Below are 8,119 nucleotides of genomic sequence, written 5' to 3'. Positions count from 1 at the left end.
GCAGAGGAGGATCACCCTGCAGCTACCACCACCCAGGCCACTACGACTACTGCCAGACTATCTCCGATGTTCCTTTAAGGCCCAAGGACTCTTAAATTGTCTTGTGGTGAATGCTGCTTGCCCTGGGACTCAACCTTCAGTGGCTTCCTCCTGTTTCAGGGAAAGTCCAAAAATGCCATTCAAGGCTCAAGTCCTGGAAGCAAGAGCCCACTTGGTGCTCTATCACCATGTGGCCATGCTGGTACCCAAGTTGCAAGACAAAGTCCCCTTTATATTTTATATTTTCCTCTTCTTTTCTCAAGCAGAAGGAGTTCTGCCCTACACCTAACACAGCTAGAAAACGTGCTTAGTCTAACCTGAAGCCAGCATGTCTCAGAGGCTAACCCAAGGTCCTAGATCTAGTAACTAGGTGTCACTGCTGATTATTTAGGGCCCAAGGGCTCTTCAGTTAGCAGGTGATTAGTGCTGTCAGGACTAGGTTCTTTCCTTCAAGGCAGCGGGTTCCCATCTGGCCCAAGGATGTATCTAGAAATGTCACCTGGAAGCTAGGGCCTGGAACCAGGGCCTCAAGACTCTGACTGGTGCCCTATACTGCTATGGCTTAGCTGGTATTCAAGATGCAAGTCAAAGTCATCCCTATTTTCCCTACTCTCTCCTCAAGCAGAAGGAAGGTGTCTCTTTTGAAGCCAGGAGCTGTGCAGCCTGGGGTTAAGGGAGGAACGAGGCCAGCATTCCCAGGGCTGCACCTAATTATGTCTCAGTATGTTACGTGTCTCCTCAGTCCACTGTCTCTGGGCCTAGTTCAGCACTAGGACTGGCCTAAGTGTTGCTGTCCTCATGGCCTATACTGCTTTTCAAGTTCATTTAGAGACACAGAGTTCTTTCAAATTCTTTTCAAGTTCATTTAGAGACACAGCGCTTTAGCTCTGGTAACGAAGTTTGCAGGAACTTAAGTTCTGACCACTGGGATGGGCTAGTTCTGGCTATCGCTGATTTAAGGGCTCCCTCCATAGGCAGATGTCAGCTGAGTTTGGACCAGTTTTTCTTTCTGCTGTAACAGTATGGCAATAAGCTTAATGCCTCACAATTGCTGTGTTCTCTCTCCCCCAGCACCCAGTGACACTCTCTGCATCATCCTGTGGCTGCCAAGAGTGAGGAAGGCATGGTATGGGCAATTCTGGATTGTTTTATTTACCTCTTCAGTTACTCTTTCATCAATATACTGATATGAAGATAAAATCAGGTACGATGAGTACTTAACTGATTTTTGGTTCTTATAAAGGTGTGGTGTGTGTGTGTGTTCTTCTCTGTAGACAGTTGTTAAATTGGTGCTCTTCTGTGGGGAGGGCGGTGAGCGGGGAAGGGGATGATCACTGGAGCCTTCTTTTCCACCATATTGCTCCTCCTCTGAAGTGGTATTTATATTGATATTACTACACTCATTACAGGTAGTTAGACAGGCATGAGCGGGACAGGAGAGGGCTCTCCCCCACCCACTATGAATGTCAGGTGTTGGTTTGACAATGATCACATTGCCCCTCTAAAAGTGATAAATTGAGAGCCTGCACTAGGGAAAAGCCATTTCCTGATGGTCCACACCTGTAGCACTGAAGTAGTAATTGAATGCAAATGCCAGGGAGAACCAATTTCCTGGGCATACATATTAAGAGACAAAAAGGCAGAGTCTGACCTTTCAGGGCACATCATTGGAAAACGTAAGAAAGCCTCAGGCGGGTATGCGTACAACTTCCTAAACACACTGCTGTACTCAGTTCCCAAGGGTAAGGAGGGCACTGCGCATGCGGGCAGTCCATCCAGAGGGAAGAATCATGGGAAAGTGGTACAACATGTCAGAAGAAGGCCAGCCTGTAAAGTACTGGACTCATGGTTAAACGCCTCACTTATCCTTCAAGTGGCCTGCTTGAGTCGCTTCCAAGTGTGCTTTCCTTTCTTTCCTGTTATAAACCCTTTTAAAATAAACTTCCACTCCTGCTCTGAAACTTGTCTCTGTCTCTTTTTCTGTCTCATGCTCCAGTCATATTCTTTCTTCTGAGGAGGCAAGAATTGAGGTTGCTGCAGATCTATATGGATTTGCTGCTGGTAAGTTGGATACCTTCCACTGGTAACAAACTTAGTCCCAATTCTTCTTCTGATTTTATAGTGTAATTACCTTGTTACTTCATGATTCTAATGAAAATTCTGAATACACGCAAAATTATTTCCTTCCCTCAAAAATTACCACTATCACAACCTAGCAAGAACATTTTCCTGCCATGTTTTCTAATTGTCATTTGAAGACTGAAGCTTTCACCTTTTTATCTAGAATAAAAAGATAAATGATTAGTTTTACTTCAGGAAACTTGTTTCTACAGCTATTTTGTTCTCTAAAATTTCTCTACTAGGTTGATGGATTTTTCAAATCCTCAGATGTAGCCCCCATTACTGATTATAAATCAGTTACATTTTCTAAAGTGGCTGAACAAGTGGTACCTAATTTTCTTTAGGTTTCTCACATACATTTTCAACAACATCTTAAAATTTGTTGTAAGTTTAATATTTTTTGAGGAAATTAAAATAAAATTTACTGGATATCTTCATGATTGCACCTTTTGGCATAATTTAGCTGATATATCTTTCTTAAAAACAAACTTACCATGTCACTTCTATGCTTTGGTTCAGTCCTGTAATTATGTTTTCAAAGCACTCAATGAAAAAAATGCACGTGTAACAGAAAGAAATTTACAGACATTTTATATGTCTCTACATAACTCAAAGGTAAATTACACATTTAATGTTAAATTTGAGATCTTAGATAAACATATTGTGAATAGGCCACAAAACAAGATAAATTAAAGAAAACCTCTTTCCCTTCAGTTTTACATGGGACATCCAACTCCATAATAGTCTTTATCATTCATTTATCTATAAATTCTAACAGATTGTCAAGTAAATATATTCAAAGATATTCAATTATAATTGAATTAATTCAAATAATTTAATTTGGAATTGTTGACAGATAAATGTTGTATCTCAATCTTTAAATTATGCAATATTTTGAGAATTTATATTAAGATCTACTGTTTCAGGGTTCAGTCAGAGGAGCAAAACCAATGGAATGCATATACAGATAAAATGTGGGACCCGTCCAAGGATTTGACCTTTTACAACTGTTGGAGCTAGTCAGGCATTCATTGTAAGACTGCTGTGTCCATGACTGATTCTAAACCCTGAAGTCTGTGGCAGATAGTGAGGAAGAGATGGATATATGTAAAGTTGGAAAAGAAAAAAGACAAGCAGGAAATCATAAGAACAGACTGAAACCCACATCTGTTTTTGCTACCTCTCGATGATGTATGGATGTCCTGCAGGAGAAGCTGGACTTCCTCCCTATGATGCTAAATACCTGTCCCAGAAGTTGGAGAAAATGAAGGAGGATCTAGGGATGGTGGAGCAGTTACAGGCCTGGCTCCTGTCTCACACCAAAGAGGTCAGCCAGTAGATGAGTAACAACATGTGTGAACCACAAAAAAATAGTTCTTGCTTCATTTCGGACCACCAGATCTCACACAAGAAATTAGTAAATACAACTCCACTACTTAGTAGGTAAAAATGAATATACAAGGTTTAGATAAGCATGAAAATAAAGATAATCATGGTTTTAATTGATTGAAGGAAGGGGTAAAAATGCTTCCCTTCTACCACAAATAATAAATTTAAGTAAAAGAGAATCTGAGAAGCTAAGCGTAATGTAGCAGAAACTTTATTGCACATATCTTAAATGATCTGTAGAATAAATTCCAAAATTGTGGTACTTCATAAATTCATAATACTCTATAATTCATACATGTCACAGTTAATCACTTATCTTTTTTTTCAAAACTAGAACATAACATTTACTGTATTTTTATATTCAGATAGCTAAATGAATATCTTAGGTTTCTTGGCCTAAAAGGGTGTCATGAAGGGAATATCTATTATTAACTAGTACTCACTATATGTACAGTGTTTGATAGGCATCTTAGAAAGTTACTGGTAAAATAAAAACTTGTGTTTGAGTACAAAATGAGTGCCCCATTTTGTTTTGTGTCCCTATACCATTACAAATATTTTATTATATTAATAAATTCTCTATACTTGGAAAAATTGGGGGGTTTACCAAGAAGATACCAAAATTTATTTTGTAATTCCAATATTTTCTGCAAGCAGATCAGAATAATACCTAATTAAACATATCAATATTGAAAATGTTCAAAGTTCTTTCCAATGCTTAGAAAGAACTAAGATCAAATCACATCAATGTCTGAATATGCCAGTTGAGAGCTCCAATATTGATTCCCACTGATAATCCTCAATGCATAACTAGGAATTCCCAGAGTGAGTCTAACATAAACTCAGAGGGCAAGTTGGTTTCTGGCTGGGTAATTGCTAACTTCAATTGCTTTTATTTTTAGTACTTCATCTCTTCTCTGTCCACTGCTGTCCTGAGATTTCCTGTCAACACCCACCCTCAATGCACTCCTCTGAGGTGAGTCCATCAAGGTAAAGCTGTTCTCTGCTGAAATCAATAAGAGACACCCTCAGGCTGTTGCCTCCAATTTTTATGGGGCCAAAAAGCCAGGAAATCTCCTGTAAAGACTTTTAACCAGTTGCAGAGATTCCCATGAGCTTTTTCATAGAATTCATGAAGTGACAAATGAAATTACACAGCAAATGTCTGTGACATAACACAAAATTTAAAAAGTGTGTATATATATTTAATTTGACAAGAAACAGTTGATAAAGCACCAGTGATATTAGAGTTAATATTTCACTCAGCAGAAGTTAATACAATGTGTAATTTGAAATTCTGTATTAATCACATTTGAAATGCAAATTTCTCATTTTTATTTTTAAAAAGTTATGTTTATATTTCACTGAAGCTTACTTAATGAGTTATACATTTTAATTGAATATGTATTTATCTTTTAGACTCAATTAAAATTAATTGACTACCTATATGGATGCTGATTATTTAAAAAATTATTACTCTTTACAAAATTATTTACTGTTTATGATATTATTTACTATGTCATTTTTATATTCAATACTATGAATTTGTGATATACTATTTTGTTATTAAAATATGTGTTCTTTAAAACAGAAACCATCCCCCACTCATAAAGCTGAATGGAAGAGACACTAGTTGAGCTGAACAATAGTAAGCTGCAATGATGATAAGAAAAGTAATAATGTAAAAATATTTATATGGTAAATTCAGTGTGCTGGGAACTATTCTAAATAGCTCACATATATTAGCTGAGTATTGCCATTTAAGAAAAAAAAAAAAAAAAAAACTAAAAAACAACGCTGAGGCCCAGAGAGGTAAAGTAATTTTCCCAAAGTCACCAAGCTGTGAAGTGGAACTGTAATCTAACTTTAGGTACTGTGTGAATTTAACTACTGTACCCCATTGTTTAATAAATATATTAAAACAAGTTAAATGATACTTAAGTTATTTTAAATTATGTATCTTAACATGAAGTATAGGAAGATGTTAACATTGCCAGGCAAGAGTCATTTTTTAATTAGTCTTTGTGTCTTCAGTGCCTAGTGCATCACTTTAGAGTGGTGTCAGGAAAACTAAACCATTCTGTTCTCAGGGAGTTTGAATACAGGGAGTAGAGACACACACATCTTTTGGAAAGTTGACGGAGAAAAGGTTCCAAAAGCCATTGTTAGAAGCATGTTGTTCACAGGTTCTACCCCAGAAATTGGAGAATCTCTTAGAGGTTAGTGTGCCTCCATTACTGTGCACAACTGGCAAGTCAAAAGTGGGTGGTTCCCAAGAACATTCCCTAAGAGTAGCCATGTGAGTCTTGCTTACAGACTTCAAGGATCTGCTCCCAATGATCTCCAGAGAATAATGTTTTTTCAGTTCTGTCTTGCAGATCTTGTGCTAGTTTCCCCCATAGAAAACTGATAACAAAGATCTATGTTAAAAGACATTCTGAGAAATAATTCCAGACATCACTGCTATGAAATAGAGGAGAAGGTGAAAGAGGATATAAGAGGTGTCAAGCTGATAACAGGTAAATTGTAATATCCATAACCTGACATAAAGTAAACCTTATGCATTAGTCAGGCTTCTCCAGAAAAACAGAAACAACAGAATACATAGAGATACGAAGAGATTTATTATGAAAGGTTGTCTCAATTATTGTGAAGAAGTCCAGATTCTTCAGGGTAGGCTGGCAGCCTGGGGACCCTGAGAATAATCGATGCTGTAGTTCAAGTCTGAAGGCACACTACTGACATTATTTCCTCTTCCTTGGGTGGGTTCAGTCTTTATTCGATGAAGACCTCAACTGATTAGATCAAGTGCACCAACATTATGCAGGGCATTCTGCTTTACTCAAAGACTACTAATTTAAGTGCAAAAACATATTTTTTATAGACCCATCTAGCATCCAGAATAATGTTTGACCAAATATCTGAGAATTGTGGCCTAGCAAGTTGACACACAAAATCAACAATCACATCCTTCACAAGTAATTTTAAAGTAAATAATATAATAATAATTAACGTTAAATTCAACTATTTTTATTAATTAGGCATTGTAATATATACATATGGCACACACACATTATATATAGACATGTGTGTTTTCTATGCCTTTGCTACAAGCTTCTATCTGAACAGATGTATAGCCTATATTTACACATAGAAATATAGTACAGCTTGAGGTTCTGCAAAACAAAAACCTCAACATGTTTTCACATAAAAAAAATTTTATGTGTCAGTAAAATTCTTACTTATCTTCATAGTTTTATCTAGTTCATACTTGGTTTTGTATGGAGACTTCAGAAGATTCTATGCAGGTAGGTGTTTATGGAATAATGTAACAGAAAAGGAAACAGGATCTGATTAAAATTATTGAGTGCCATTTTCTGATCCATTCTATTTCTGATAATGGCATGCTGATTTGTAAATTTCTGTTATGTAGAAGTAGCATTTAATACTTATAATTTTAAAAGTAATTGCATATTTTCTGCATGAAAAAGATCATAATAACTGCTCGCTTTCAATCAATATTTATTGAACCTTCATAGGATGCATTAAAAAGACAGATTAGAGATTATGTGTTTGAATTACTAATCAATTGGATAATAAACTTTTTTGTTATCATTATTATTGTGTGTAATAAATAATAGAAAATAGTGGATTTTAAGAAAAGAAAATAAACTTGCAACACTACTGTAAAGGCATCTGAAAAGCATGCACAGAAATTTTGTTTAAAGTATTTTGCTGAATGTGTTTCTTCATTTTATTCACAGGTTCTATTCAAGTAGTGAAAAATTATGGCACAAATATCTGTCATTTATCACTCCTGGAAGCAGTAAGATGAAACTTCATTTGTTGAAAGTAGGGGATATACTGGCTTGTTGCTAAATATTAGAGAAATGCACTATGACAATAGCGTATGAAATAATACAGATAGTATTTTTTCTGTGTCTAATGTGTCTGTTTTCTCATTTTAATTTATGTTTTTATCTCTTCAAGAATCAGCCAATATCCTATTCTTGTCTTATTTCCACACTTTAAAAAAAAAAAAAAAACAGGACAGAGTGGGAAGAACATTCATGTGTCTCCAAACCACTCCTGCTATACCCATACTTCATTGTTTCTCAGTCATGAGTGTTATGACCAAATTTAGGGTCCCCTGGAACTCAGCTTCTATGCAAAAGGATAATATGAGTAAATTTTCCAGCCTCAGTAGTTGTTCTATACAAGAGGAAATCTGAGATTGTTTTTTCCTTCTGTGACATAGGAAGTCGAATATAATATCATCTATAAAATTATATGATTAATTGAAAATGGATCAGATTGTTAAAAAAAAGTCAATTTATCTCTTTAGGACAGCTACTTTTTGATAATAGTTATATTTTTGTCACAAATACATTTCAACAATTAGGAATAAAGACCTATAGAGGATATAGAAAATGAGTGTATTTGTATATGTGTATATGCATATATGTATATATTCTTTATATATGTGTGTGTATATGTGTGTATGTGTGTAAAATATTACTGAAGGGGCTCAAAATATAGTTTAGGAAACATCAAATTAAAACGTGAAACA

The 8,119-nt window shown here is 35.8% G+C and overlaps 1 long non-coding RNA gene across 1 annotated transcript; it reads left to right on the top strand.

Annotated features, from left to right (window-relative positions):
- The first annotated feature begins 1,172 nt into the window (after positions 1-1,172).
- On the top strand, positions 1,173-5,105 carry LOC117086378. The gene is made up of 3 exons (XR_004438311.1): positions 1,173-1,243; positions 2,036-2,100; positions 4,452-5,105. It is a non-coding gene; the product is annotated as an uncharacterized LOC117086378 (long non-coding RNA).
- The last annotated feature ends 3,014 nt before the right edge of the window (positions 5,106-8,119 follow it).

This window comes from Trachypithecus francoisi, unplaced genomic scaffold, assembly GCF_009764315.1.
Source record: "Trachypithecus francoisi isolate TF-2019V2 unplaced genomic scaffold, Tfra_2.0 Lachesis_group1, whole genome shotgun sequence".
Classification (NCBI taxonomy): Eukaryota; Metazoa; Chordata; class Mammalia; order Primates; family Cercopithecidae; genus Trachypithecus; species Trachypithecus francoisi.
Note: the sequence above shows the minus strand (reverse complement) of the source record. Positions and strands in the feature narration are given on the sequence as shown.